The 14,503-nt window shown below is 45.8% G+C and overlaps 1 non-coding gene across 1 annotated transcript; it reads left to right on the top strand.

Annotated features, from left to right (window-relative positions):
- Window positions 1–14,086: 14,086 nt before the first annotated feature.
- On the top strand, window positions 14,087–14,159 carry Trnak-cuu (transfer RNA lysine (anticodon CUU)). The gene has a single exon. It is a non-coding gene; the product is annotated as a tRNA-Lys (tRNA).
- Window positions 14,160–14,503: the final 344 nt, after the last annotated feature.

Raw genomic sequence — 14,503 nt, 5'->3', positions numbered from 1 at the left:
TGAAGCAAAAACTTTCATATAGAAGTTGGACAAGGCAACCCAACAGGAGGAAAAGAGTCCCAAGAGCAGGCACAAGAGTCGGAGACCCACTTGTTCTCATGCTCAGGAGTCCCCCAAAGTACTAAGCTAATAGCTATAGTATATATGCAGAGACCTAGTGTAGACCCATGTAGGCTCTGTGCTTGCGATTCAGTCCCTGAGAGATCATATGTGCCTTGCTTAGTTGATTCAGAGGGCTTTGTTCTCCTGGTGTTCTCCATCTCCTCTGTTCTTACACTCTGGTTCTTATACTCCTGCCTCCTCTTCCTCAGGAATCCTGAGCTCTAAGGGGAGGGGTTTGATGGAGATATTACATTTTGACTTTCTCCACTTAATGTCTGGCTGTTGGTTTCTGCATCTGTTCCCAGATGCTGTTGGAGGAAGCCTCTCTATGATGCCTGGATAAGGCACTGATCTATAACTACACTAAAATATCATTAGGAGTAATTTTATTGATACTTTTTTTCAGACCAGTAGTATTTGATTTTACCCTTGTTCTCTAGGCTATCTTGTCTCTGGTTCTTAGTTACCCAAGTAGTGTCAGATATGGGTTTGTTCTCATGGAAAGGGCCTTAAGTCAAATTGGACATTGCTTGGCTACTTCCACAAATTCTGTGCCACCATTGCCCTAGCATAGTCTTCAGGCAGGACAGATTGTAGGTCAATGGTTTTGTGGCTGGGTTGGTGTCCATGTTTCTCTTTCCATAGCCTGCAGAGAACCTTCCAGTACCAAAGAGATTAGAGTGTAGGAGCAAAGGCTCTATGTAGGCACTAGCTTGACTTCTATGTGTTTAATAAGTTGTGTGGGTGTTGGTGTTGTCCTTGGCAATGGGGCCCCACTGTCAGTTTGCAGAGAACAAGCCTTTGTCTTAGAAACAGCCAAGATTGTTTGGGAATTTTTGTGGGACCCCGTTGGCTAACAATTGAATTGAATGCAACCCAGTCCAGTCAATGGAAACCTTGCCTGGTGACAAGAGATGGCCAGTTGAGTCTCTGTGTCCTCCATTGCTAGGAATCCTCATTAGGATCACCTTCATACATTCCAGGAAGTTTCCATTGCACTGGGTTTCCACACTAACCTCTAATCCCTCCCCCAATTCCAGTTGTTTCTCCCCGTACTCTCTCCCTCCATTTCATCTTCCCCAATACCTGGTCTCCTAACTGCAGTTCCTACTTGCCCCCATTCTGCCCATAAAATCTATTCTATTTTCCCCTTCCAGTGAGATCCATACATCCCTCCTATGCTCCTCCTCTTTACACAACCTCTCTGGGCCTACAAATTATAGCTAATATCAACACATAAGCAGATAATATATACTTATAAACAAATACATACCATATTTATCTTCCTGGGTCTGGGTTACCTCACTCAGGATGATTATTTTCTAGTTCCATCTATTTGCTAGCAAATTTCATGATGTCATTTTTTAAAACAGTGGAGTAATACTCCATTGTGTATGTACCACATTTTATTTATCCATTCTTCAGTTGAGGGACATCTAAATTGTTTCCTGTTTTTGGCTATTATGAATAAAGATGCAATGAACATGTTTGGGTTAAGTGTCTTTGTGGTAAGATGGAGCCTCCTTTGGTATAGCTTGACGTAGATCAATATCCAACTTTCTGAGGAATTGCCATATTGATTTCCATAGTGGCTGTACAAATTTGCACTCCCACCATCAGTGGAGGAGTGTTCCCCTTGCTCCATATCCTTGCCAGCATGAGCTGTCATTTGGGTTCTTGATCTTAAACACTCTGACAGGTATAAGATGGAATCTCAAAGTAGGCTTGATTTGCATTTCCCTGATGGCTAAAGATGTTGACCATTTCTTAAAGTGTTCCTTAGCCATTTGAGTTTCCTCTATTGAGAATTCTCTATTTAGATCTGTAACCCATTTTTAAATTGTTTTTTTTTTTTGATATCTAGTTTATTGAGTTCTTCATATAGTTTGGATATCAGTCCTTTATTGGATGTGACATTGGTAAAAATCTTTTTACATTCTGGAGGCTGTGACTTTGTCCTATTGGCAGTGTCCTTTGCCTTACAGAAGCTTTTCAGTTTCATGAGGGTGAAAATCAGCTAGCTCAGAGAGGCAGAGAAAGCAGCTGACTGACCTTCTTCCTCCACCATCATCTCAGAAAGAGGGCTCTTTCCTATGCTGTCTGAAACAAAATTCCTCCAACAAGATGTTCCTCCTTTCTACTTCCTGTCCCTCTGTCTCTCTGACCTCCTGACTTCCCTCACTCTATGATTACTTCCAGTCCCCTGGTCACTTGCTCCACTATTGGTGAAATTATTAAGGCCACTCCATGTAGTTAAAAGGAGATTTATTTAATGGCGTAACTTACAAATTAAGGGATAGGTAAGTCGTGGGGTCTGGGGACGGTGTATCGCAATCCAGCGGTGTTCTTTTGAGCTCTGCTTGGTCCACCTCCACCGTTCAGGGTCCAAAACAGGGAGAGCCCTGGCCCATCCAGATCTCAGGTCTCCAGGTGCCTCCCTTGGCCCACCTTGTAGGCGTGACAGTTGCCAAAGTCTCAATGGGGGTTGGAACTTCAAGATCAAAGCTGGAATGGCTACCCACTACACTCCACCTCTTGACCTATGGTTGATTTTATTTAAATAATGCAATCTCTGGCTTCACAGTGCGATCAAATATCCTGTAACATTCTAGAAAGTTATTAATATCTTTCTTTATTTCTGTCTTAACCCATTTTTCTTTTTCTTTTTCTTTTGTTTTTTTGAGACAGGGTTTCTCTGTGTAGCTTTGTGCCTTTCCTGGAACTCACTCTGTAGCCCAGGCTGGCCTCAAACTCACAGAGATCCACCTGGCTCTGCCTCCCAAGTGCTGGGATTAAAGGCATGCGCCATCTCCGCCCGCCTTAACCCATTTTTCATTCAGTAGAGAGTTGTTCAGTTTCCATGAGCTTATGAGCTTTCTCTTTTTTCTCTTGTTGATATTCAGCTTCCTTCCCAAGCACAGTGCTTCATGGGAATTTCCTGTATGACCCAGAACCTTGAAACAGAATGTGCCCTAAAGAATTGTGGCTTAATTAATCAACTTGGCTGTCTTACCCAACTGTCACTTTATGGAGGTGAGATAGCAAATGCTATGGTTATGAATTGTGCTGACACACAGGCAGCTTTTTGTACTGTACCCTGTAGCTAGAGTTTTCCTGCCTGGCCCACAGTCAGGACAAATCTCTGTCACCTGCCAGTCCCATAGCCGCTCAGACCCAACCAAGTAAACACAGAGACTTATATTGCTTACAAACTGTATGGCCGTGTCAGGCTTCTTGCTAACTGTTCTTATATCTTAAATTAACCCATTTCTATAAATCTATACCTTGCCACATGGCTCGTGGCTTACTGGCATCTTTACATGCTGCTTGTCATGGTGGCAGCTGGCAGTGTCTCCCTCAGCCTTCCGCTTCCCAGAATTCTCCTCTCTGTTAGTCCCGCCTATACTTCCTGCCTGGCCACTGGCCAATCAGTGTTTTATTTATCAGAACGATATCCACAGCAGTACACATTGGCTCTTTGATACTGTTGAAACTAATTTCTATCTCCTAATCTTTTTAAATTTATTTAAATTTTTAGTTCTTTGATTATTCCATACAATACATTTTGATCTTATTTATTCCCTCCTCTCCTCCGAGTTCTACCCACCTTCCTAACCATCCAACTTTGTGTCTTGTTTTTTTTTTTTTTTTTTTTTTTTTTTTCCGAGACAGGGTTTCTCTGTGTAGTTTTGGTGCCTGTCCTGGATCTCACTCTGTAGACCAGGCTGGCCTTGAACTCACAGAGATCTGCCTGGCTCTGCCTCCTGAGTGCTGGGATTAAAGGCGTGCGCCACCACTGCCTGGCATCTGTTTTTTTTTTTTTTAAAGACCCAAGTCCCGTTTGTGCTGCCCGTAAGTCCTTACATGTGTGGCCTTTCACTGGAGTGTTGTCCGATTGTCAGGATCACACCCTCAAAGGAAACTGACTCCTTCGTCTCCCAGCAGCTATTCATTGCCAGTAGCTTCTCAGCTCGTGGTGAGACTTCTTGCCCACCTCCCCTTTCCACGCCAGGGTTTTGTCCGTCTGGCGTGAGCTTGCACAGGTCTTGTGCATGCCGTCACAGCGGTCATGAGTTCACACATGCCACTGCCCTGCCGTGTTTGGAAAACACAGGATCCTTGTAGCCACTCACCACCTCTTGCAGTTCTGCCCCCAGGAAGTCCCAGACGTTGGAGACCGTGGGATGAGGGGATGAGGGTGGTGATGGAAGACACAGGATAGTTCTGGACATTTGGGAATGTGGGATTTGTGGATGGCTGTGGTTTGGGGAGAGATACATGTACTAATGCCCATGTTCTGTCTACATAGGAAAGCATGCAACCAGAATGCTCCCCAAGGCTCATACATGCTTCTAATGAGAAGTGCATTCTTTCTGGAACATGCCTGTTCAGCTGTGGATGCTCACTGTAAGCCCTCCCTAAGAAGCCCGAAGATTTAGCTGACATTTTCTCATCTTCCATTTAAGCCGTCTGCGAAGTTCTTTGTCTCTGAGCATCATAATCAGATGCTCGAACACCATCTCTTCGTCTCTTCCCCTGACAGTTGCTTTCTGTGAAACCATGACAACAGCCTGGGTCATGGTACTTTTTACAAGGCCACAGCCAAGTGCTTACACTCTTGATTGCTGAAGTGCTTCCTCCCACCGAGGTCTCTGCAGCTCTTATTTATAGTGCAGATTGGCGAGGAAATTGATACTAACTCTATGGAGCCTGTCATTTATTAGCCTATTCATTTTAACTAACATGTTATAATTTCAAAATCGTCCTTACTCGCTGTGGACTGAAAGAAGCCACAAGACTATATGCTTCAGCTGGCAGTACCCAGTAGTCACTGCCAGTTCCTTCCGTCATTCTCAGCCTTGGCCTGGTTTTGTTTGTTTGTTTTGGGACAGGGTCTCTCACTTGCTGGGAAGTTACCGAGTAGATTAGGTTGGCTGGATGAAGGACCACCACAGGGATCTGCCTACCTCTGCTTCCCTGGCACTGGGTTAGACCACATGCCATCATGCTTGACTTTCTGTTTGTATCCTGGAGGTTGAACCCAGGTCCTCAGGCCAGTTTTTCCAATGGAGCTCTCCTGAGCCTCAAATAGCAATTTTAAAAACAATCAAACATTCTAACCCAATACAATTCAAAAAATACTGATTGGATATGTGCTGAGATGTGATGGTAGAAAAATATTAAAAGTCTTTCTCTGTATTTTTTTTTTTTTTTTTGGTCTTTCGAGACAGGGTTTCTCTGTGTAGCTTTGCACTTTTCCTGGGACTCACTTGGTAGCCCAGGCTGGCCTCGAACTCACAGAGACCCGCCTGGCTCTGCCTCCCGAGTGTTGGGATTAAAGGTGTGCGCTGCCGTTGCCGCCGCCGCCGCCACCACCACCACCACCCGGCTGTATTTGTAACACTATGTTTTTGTAAGAGCAGAAAGGTCTATGTGATGATAAGAACCATGGAGATTCATGATCAACAACAGTCTCGCATTGGAGTGGAAGGATTCCAGACAGGGTTCTTTGTCATTGCTTGTTGTGAGCATGTGCTCAGGGCAAAGAGCTCGTGCTACATGTTCAGAGGCCACAGTAAAGTCCCAGCATGCATCATGGGTGGGCCCTCATAGAAACACCATGGGCTCATTTCTCCTCGGACTTTTAATTAGCTTTGGATATTGTGCAAACAGAAACCTTTTACTACTACTTTGACCCCTATGTTCAGTTATGACTCCCTATGGGCTTGTGACCCACAGTGTAAGAACCTGAGCCCTAGAACATCCTTCCAAAGACCAGAGAACATGGTCACCAACATCACCTGAAAGTGCTCTACCTCTGAGCTGTGCCACCAGTCTGAAGTATACATTTGATAATCACATTTATTGCTCCTTTATTTTCTATCTTAAAGTGTACACATCTGGGTAATCTTGAATGATGTGCAATATTTCCTTAGCCATACCTCGTATCACAGCGTAAGAAGAAAAATGCTAAGAGCAAGCAGAATGTCATTGCTCATGGGCCACCCCTCATGCAGGCTAGCCAGGCATGGTAGTTGCTCTGTCATGGTTCACCTTTCCAGTTTCCCTGGAGCCTTCACATGAAGCCAAGGTGCAGAGCCATGTGTCATGGACCACAGCTCCAAATGAGCATCAGAGGGGAGGAGAGGAGTTAATAAGTGGATGACCCCAAATCTCATTACTGTCAGGCCAGGGGAATATTACAAATTACAAACGAAATTCACAAATGACATTTCAAAGATATCTTCTTAACCCAATTTAAGTGCATGCCATTGTGATTAGCTACATACGCCCATGAATAAAGATCTAATTACCGTAGCTAGACAAATTAAATGTTTCTGGAGGCAGCAATCTTTTCTTCCTTCCTTCCTGGGACATACAAGAAGGTTGGTCCTGTAGGAAGTAGGGGCTGACACAGCCATCAAGCGGAAGGGCCTGACCAACCTTTCTGTCCTTGTCGTTTATGATGAATCCTGTCTTGATTCATTGACTGGTCATCTCTGAAACAGCAAGGAAAAAGTTTAGTGTCAGGGCCCAAACGATTCCCTTTCGGGAAGTGTTGTAATCACATTGTCTTTCCTGTGTTCTAACTATGATGTCATCACATGGCAGGAAAAGACTTAAGAGATCTGAACGGTTCTGCTGAGGTACATACTAGAAATCATCACACATTTCCAAGGTGTAGCTGGGTAATTAATACGTTTATTTACAAATTTAAATAGTAACCGGGTTGGCTGCATCTTTGAAGTATCAGAACTCAAATAGCAGTCTGTTGCAAAGATTCAAATCTGCAATTCTAGCCATCAGGGGGCTGAGGCAGGAGGATCATGAGTGTGAGGCCAGTTTGAGTACCATGATGAAACTCTCCCACAGGAAAGCCCGCCTCCTCAAACTTTAAGAAGATGAGCTGGGGCTGGTGAGAAGATTCAGTAGTAAATATGCTTGCTGCTGAGCATGATGGCCTGAGTTTAATCCCTGGATGTGCATGGTGGGAGGAAAGACCCAGTTCTCTCAAGTTGTCCTCTGGCCACACTTGTGCCATGGCATGAGGAACCCCCTCCCCCAACTCCTCAATGCACGCACACAAAATACAGATACATAGAAGCAGGCCGATCTCTGTGAGTTTTAGGCCAGCAGGGTTACATACGGAGATGCCTTTCAAAACAAATAAATGCTCACAAATACATCCAATGTGATAAAATTTGAAGAGCTATATAGAAACATGTCAGGAGTTCCCTCCCCACCCCTAATCCACTTTGAACTCAGTCCTGTGGTCTGTGTTTCTTTCCCTTGGGGTGTGTTGTCACCCATCCTTTATCCAAGCGTGCTGCCTTTTGTAGTGGTTGATGTTGTATGTGAACTTGACACAAACTAGAGTCATCAGAGGAAGGAGCCTCAGCTGAGAAAATGCCTCCATGAGATCCAGCTATAGGGCATTTTCTCAGTTAGTGATCAATGGGGGAGGGCCCAGCTCATTGTCAGTGGTGCCATCCCTGGGCTGGTGGTCCTGGGTTCTATAAGAAAGCAGGCTGAGCAAGTGAGGGGAAGCAAGCCAGTAAGCAGCATCCCTCCATGACTTCTGCATCCGCTCCTGTCTCCAGGATCCTGCCCTGTTTGAGTTCCTATCCTGACTTCCTTCAGTAATGAACTACAATGTGGAAGTAGATGCTGAAGTGTAAGTCAAATAAACACTTTCCTCCTGAACTTGCTTTTTGGTCATGGTGTTTCATCACAGCAACAGAAACCCTGACTAAGATGCCTTTCTTGTCCCAGTCCTCAGCATTTGTTTTATTTTAATAAAACAATAAATAAATAGATAAGTAAACAAAATAAAATAAAACAATCTTGGGACAACCATGAGGAGCAACCATGAGAAAGGCACACAGGCCAAAGTGGTAGTTTAAAGACTTTATTATCTAAAAAGTATGTGCATGTTTACAAGTCAGTGTGGGTATGTGCACGTGAGTGCAGTGTGAGAGTCAGTCAGTGTGGTCTTGTGCAAGTGAGTGCAGTGTGAGAGTCGGTGTGGTCATGTGCATGTGAGTGCAGTGTGAGAGTCAGTCAGTGTGGTCTTGTGCAAGTGAGTGCAGTGTGAGAGTCAGTGTGGTCATGTGCACGTGAGTGCAGTGTGAGAGTCAGTGTGGGTATGTGCACATGTGTGCAGAGTGAGAGTCAGTCAGTGTGGTCATGTGCACGTGAATGCAGGTGCCCATAGAGGCTGGAGGTGTTGGATCCTCCTGGAGCTGGAGTTAACAGGTGGTGATGAGCCACCTGACATGGGTTCAAGAAGCAAAACTCTGGTCTTTCATATGAACAACCAGTGCTCTTGGCCACTGAGCCATCTTGACAGCCATGATGAGTTTTAACTGTCAATTAGACACAGTGTAGACTCACCCGGGAAGGCTTCTCAGTGAGGGATTGTTTAGATGAGGTCGGCCGGTGGGCACATCTGTGAGGGGATTGTTTTGATTACATTGGTAGATGTAGGGTGAGTCAGGCCATTGTGGGCAGCACCATTCCCTGGGTCTGGGTCGTGGATTGTAGAAGACTGGAGGAAGTGAACTGATTAGTAGGCACACACACCCTCACATGCTTTCTGCTCTTGATTGTGGATATGATGATTTAATTGCATCAAGCTCGGGTGGCCTCAACTTCCCTGCTATGATGGGCTGTAACCTGGAGTTGTAAGATAAAAAAAAAAACCCACTCCCCTACAGCTGACAGTCCAGAGAAGATACTTAGGGGATTTATGTGGTGATATATTATGTACCCTAATAAAGCTTATCTGAGGATCAGAGGACAGAGCCAATCACTAGATTAGACATAGAGGCCAGGCAGTGGTGGCATACACCTTAATCCTAGCACTCAGGAGGCAGAGATCCATTTGGATCTCTGTGAGTTCAAGGCCATCCTGGACTACATGACATTGATTCAGTTTAGGAGAGAAACAGAACCAGGCAGTATTGGCACACACCTTTAATCCCAGCACTTGAGATCTCATGCCTTTGCTTGGGAGGCATACATGCTTTTAATACCAGGAAGTAATATGGCAGGGCAGAGAAAGGTACATAAGGCGTGAGGAGATAGGAACTAAAGGCTCTTTTTGGCTGAGGCCTTTCGGGTGAGGACTCAGAGGCTTTCATGATCGGCTGAGGAGTTGGCAAAGTGAGGTTGTCTGTGGCTGGCTCTGCTTCTCTGATGCTCAGGCAAGCTTTATTGGGGTATACAATACATCATCACAGATTTATGCTCTCTTTAGGGACTTTGGTCTTCATGTAGGACAAGAAGGTTAGAGGGTTCAATGGGAAAGAAGGTTTGATGTTTTTAGGACGATCCTGTTGCCTGTGTTCCTGGCACAGCAAGGGAGATAAATCAGAAACAAGAAAAGAACTTTAGGGTATGTTTAGAAATAATGAAGTTGCTTACAATGATTTTCACAACATAGTTTTTCCACTCCCCAATTAAAAACGTTATCCATCAAGTGTAGACCATCTGTAATTTCAGTCTAGGGAGCTGAGAGCTTGGATCCTCACTCTGTGAAATGGTGGGTGCTGAGATCTGCCTGGGGCTGGGCATCCTGTGTTACTGTGATTCTTTGCAGATGTGGCCGGTGGCAGAGTTTCTTGGTTTTAGATCATGGGCAAAGGCTGAAGAGACATGACTTAATCGGCCAGAGAAACAGCTTCAGATTACTTGCAGACTCACCCTAGAACAGGCTGAAGGTCTCCTTTGGGGATAGTTTTGCTCAGCACCTGTGAAGCATCGACTGCTCTAACTGGAAGGCATGCTGCAGGCAGGGCAGGTGGGTGGGCACTCTTCCTGTCTCAGCCTAACCTCAGCAATCAGCTCAGTGATGTGAAGGGGCTGGAGTGGAGTTAAGGACTGGTGTGTTTGATGCTCTGAAGGTCAAGGGGAAGGCACTTGAAAATAAAAATAATAATAATTACACTAGAACTCTTGACTTTGGTCCCAGAATAACAACATGAACTTTGTCTTAAACATTAGAGCTGGTGGACCTCAGAGTCCTACAGGGAACTCCTATACTTAACACCTCAGTGTATGTTGGAATACGTTAGATGTTCACTTAGGTCCTAGCTTATCTTGGAATTAACTTTATTATCCGAGGACTTGCCTCTTTCTTAAGGATTTTGTGGTGGTATCTGTTAGACTTAAAAAACTCAGTTCCCTATGTAAGCTTGGCCAGACCATCAAACAGAAAGGGATGAACAGGGAATAAACCCTCCAGAGATTCGGAAACTAATTAGACCATTTGGGTGTGGTCCTGGAACCAGCAGCATCCTATCATTGCAAGCAGCAGAATCATGAGGGTTGAGTCTGCTAACTGGGTCCCCACAGCCTGGGGCTAGCACTGGGCATGTCACAGACCTGCTAACTCATCCCTGAGGTCCATATATGTGCTGTTCTTGTGGATGCCCCCTGGCTGGCAAGTATTGACCTGCTAGATGTTGTTCCTGACTAAGTTCTTCGGGCTGCAGTGATGAAGGGAGAGCTGACCCAACACTGAGTGTGCTTCCTCCTCAGTTGTCTTCATAAGAGTGGGGCTGCTGGGGTACTGCAAGCCCATCACAGACAGGAACTGGCCATGCCTTGCTCTGATGGAAGCTGGTGATTGGCAATGGCCTGGGAAGAGCTGCATGTGGTGCGTGACAAGCTAGCAGATTGTATGGTTATGAATATGACTAGATGGCACCACCGTTAGGTGGTGGCTCCTGGTTTTTCTGTTTCTGCTAGTAGGGGTGTCCAATCTTTTGATATTTCAAAATAACATATCTACAAATGTTGGGCTACATTCATAGCTGTTCTGGGATGCATATGGCCCATTATCTGTAGGTCTGAGGTATCTGCAAATGAGCCTAGGAAGAATAAAGAGGAAGAATTAAAAGCTACAAATGCACAATTGAAAATGTGGGAAAACAGTTCCAACGGAGGTCAGAAAGTCCTGGTGTAGCTCAGGTAGTGACCTCATCTCTGAGTGTGTGGGGAACAGGAGCTATGGCTGCAGCCAGATGGCTCTTGGGCCAGTTTAGCACGAAAGTCAGTGACACAATCCTTACGCTCATACAAGGGTGCCAGAGCATGCAGTGGAGTTGGGCAAGGGAGAGGTGCACTTTCCTCACTCAAGGCGTTCAATTGGAAGGGTGCCTAACTATACTTTCCTAAATAACCCCTGTTGAGGACTAGCTCTAATGTAGCTTCCTCCCACTGACTCTAACTCACAGGCTGACACCCCCAAACCAGTATTTTTTCTAGATACACAGCCATGGGTTCCAAGGGAAAGGGCAGCCGAAGGATCAGGTGACTAACCACCCCAGGGAATCCTGTCTTCAGCTGTACGAGAGGCTCAAAGTACATACGTGGATGTAGACACTAGCAAGGTTTGTTTAGAAAGAAGTGATGATGCCCTGGGCCTGCTTCTGCCCCATGGGACTTGGGGTGTAGCATCCTGGCTCCAAAATGTGTTCTCCTTGTCCAGCGGCCACCCCATCCTATGTTCAGGAGAGGCAGAGCTAGCTGGTGAGGGACAGCTCTCCCTGAACATTGCAGACATGCTCCTCTGGACTCATCCCCAAACAGCTGAATCATAGCTCTTTGGAGTACCAAGGCTTGAAAACCAGGGGGCATATGTGGCTGATACTGGCTAGGGACACTACTTTGGCTAAGGAAGGGACAGTCTAAGGGGTCATGGATGTGCAGCTGGCCAAAACTTCATGTGGAAGATGCTCTGCTACCCCTTTTCTTATTCCTGGGGCCCCAAAGAGTGAGGCCATCAGCTTCTAGGAAACTGTGCCAATGATCCTCGAAGGTTGGAGAAGACAGAGAGCTTCCAAGAATGCAAGGAAGACACAGGGTCACATGGTGGCCAATGGCAGTATCATCACACACAGATGCAGGAGTTGCTACTGTGCCCTGGGACCTAACAGTGGCCAATGCAAATCATGAAACACTAAGATGCACAGCTAGGAACTTCTGGCGTCCACTGGGTGGAAGGTGACACAATACTGCGGGGTTGGTTGTGATAAAGAGGACCTGAGGGTATGGAGTGGTCTCCCTGGGTCATGACAGGTCCCTGCGACTATTGTTTGGGCAGTTGGCTTTAGGCATCACGAAAGTCTCCTTTTGAAAATGTTCATTAACTCGATGAGGAATATTTTACTGAAGTAACTGACTGCTGTCCAGTTTATTTAATATTTCTCATCTTTCCCTGGTGTCCTGAAAGCAAACTGAGAGGGTTTTTAAAAATTCGACACTAAGGTGACATGCAAGAGTCAGAGAAGCTCTACTGTTTTGTTTGTTCTCGAACTGTTCTGCCTCAGGAGACGACAGTGTGCACTAGCCGACTCATTCTCATGCAGAAGCCAGAGGAGACCTTCAGAGAGCTCTGTGGGAAAAACTGATGGAGGCAGTATAGAACTGTGATCTGAGGAAGGCAATGGCTGCTTGTGAATGTGTGTGTGTGTGTGTGCGTGCGTGCGTGCGTACGTGCGTGCATGTGGGTGTGTGTGCATGCACATGTGTATGTGTGTGCACGTGCGTGTGTATGTGCATGCACGTGTGTGCGCATGTGCATGCACATGTGTGTATGTTGTGTGTGTGTGTGCGCGTGCACATGTGAGTGTGTGCTCACTCACAGTGTTGGGACACTGAAGCTGCCTTCTACTCTCCATGAGACTGGAGGGGGCCTCACCTGCTTACCAGCCCCTCAGAGTTGCCAAGTGCTCTGGTGAGTTCTGTATTCTTTAAATTACTGAGTGGTAAAAGCTTTTCTTAGTTTTTATTTAAATATTATGTATAGTCTGTCTACTCAAAACCCAAACAACATATGAGTATGAAAGAGCCCTCCTCCTCCTGACTCCCCTCTGTGGTTTGAACTGGGCTCTACATTTTTCTCTACTCTGGAAAACATGCCACATATGTGTAAATATCTGTGTTCACATACAGAATGTGAGCAGGTCACATGGTATTCCCTAGCTTGATTCTCTTCCACTCTCGAATGTGTCCCTTGCTACTTCTCCCAGCTGGCACAGACCTAGTGACAAGTCCCTTGCTGTTTTTCAGGGCTCTCCACCACACAGAAGGGGTAGACGCTCCTAGACTAGATGGATTACAGCCAATTTCTTATTCTCATAAAACATGGAGGCAGCATCTTTCACGTGGGTCCACTGGAATGTATTTATTTCTACAGAACACACCCCAAAGCAGGCCTTCCACTTGTAACCGCACCCACCCCTGGGCTACTCAGGTGGTTTGTGCCAGAAGTTTCCAACACCCTTTTTATTTCCCCAATGTGTCCCTCCAGATGAGGTTGGCAGCCCTTTGTCCATCCCCCCCAGCCTCTTCCAAATGTGATGCTTGAGCTCGGGAGTGTGACATCACTGCCCTCTATTCACTGTTCTCACTGTGCCCTCTTCTCTCTGTGGCTCCACGGTGGACCGATTCATTTCCAACATCAATCTTACATTGTCCCCTGAGCTCTTTCATTTGTTACATTTTTTAAACATTTCCTTTACATGTTTAAATCATCATACAAAATAAGTTTGTTCTCCTGTCTGTAGCTGGAGTTTTCCTGCCTGGCCCACAGTCAGGGCAAATCTCTCTCACCTGCCAGTCCCACAGCCGTCAGACCCGACCAAGTAAACACAGAGACTTGTATTGGTTTCAAACTGTATGGCCATGGCAGGCTTCTTGCTAACTGTTCTTTCAGCTTAAATTAATCCATTTTTATAAATCTATACCTTGCCACATGGCTCGTGGCTTACCGGCATCTTCACATGCTGTTTCTCATCTTGGCGGCTGGCAGTGTCTCTCTATACCTTGCCACGTCCCAGCTTTATTCTCCTCCTTGTCCCGCCTACACTTCCTGCCTAGCCAATGGCCAATCAGTGTTTTAATTATTGACTAATCAGCAACACATTTGACATACAGAACATCCCACAGCACTTCCCCCTTTTTTTTTCAAAAAAAGGCCCGGCTAGCTCAGTCGGTAGAGCATGAGACTCTTAATCTCAGGGTCGTGGGTTCGAGCCCCACGTTGGGCGCCATTTGTAGCTGGAGTTTTCCTGCCTGGCCCACAGTCAGGGCAAATCTCTCTCACCTGCCAGTCCCACAGCCGTCAGACCCGACCAAGTAAACACAGAGACTTGTATTGGTTTCAAACTGTATGGCCATGGCAGGCTTCTTGCTAACTGTTCTTTCAGCTTAAATTAATCCATTTTTATAAATCTATACCTTGCCACATGGCTCGTGGCTTACCGGCATCTTCACATGCTGTTTCTCATCTTGGCGGCTGGCAGTGTCTCTCTATACCTTGCCACGTCCCAGCTTTATTCTCCTCCTTGTCCCGCCTACACTTCCTGCCTAGCCAATGGCCAATCAGTGTTTT

This window comes from Peromyscus californicus, unplaced genomic scaffold, assembly GCF_007827085.1.
Source record: "Peromyscus californicus insignis strain IS unplaced genomic scaffold, ASM782708v3 Scaffold_17__1_contigs__length_78620276, whole genome shotgun sequence".
Taxonomy (NCBI): domain Eukaryota; kingdom Metazoa; phylum Chordata; class Mammalia; order Rodentia; family Cricetidae; genus Peromyscus; species Peromyscus californicus.
The sequence above is the reverse complement of the archived record's forward strand: the minus strand, read 5'-3'. Positions and strand labels throughout refer to the sequence as shown.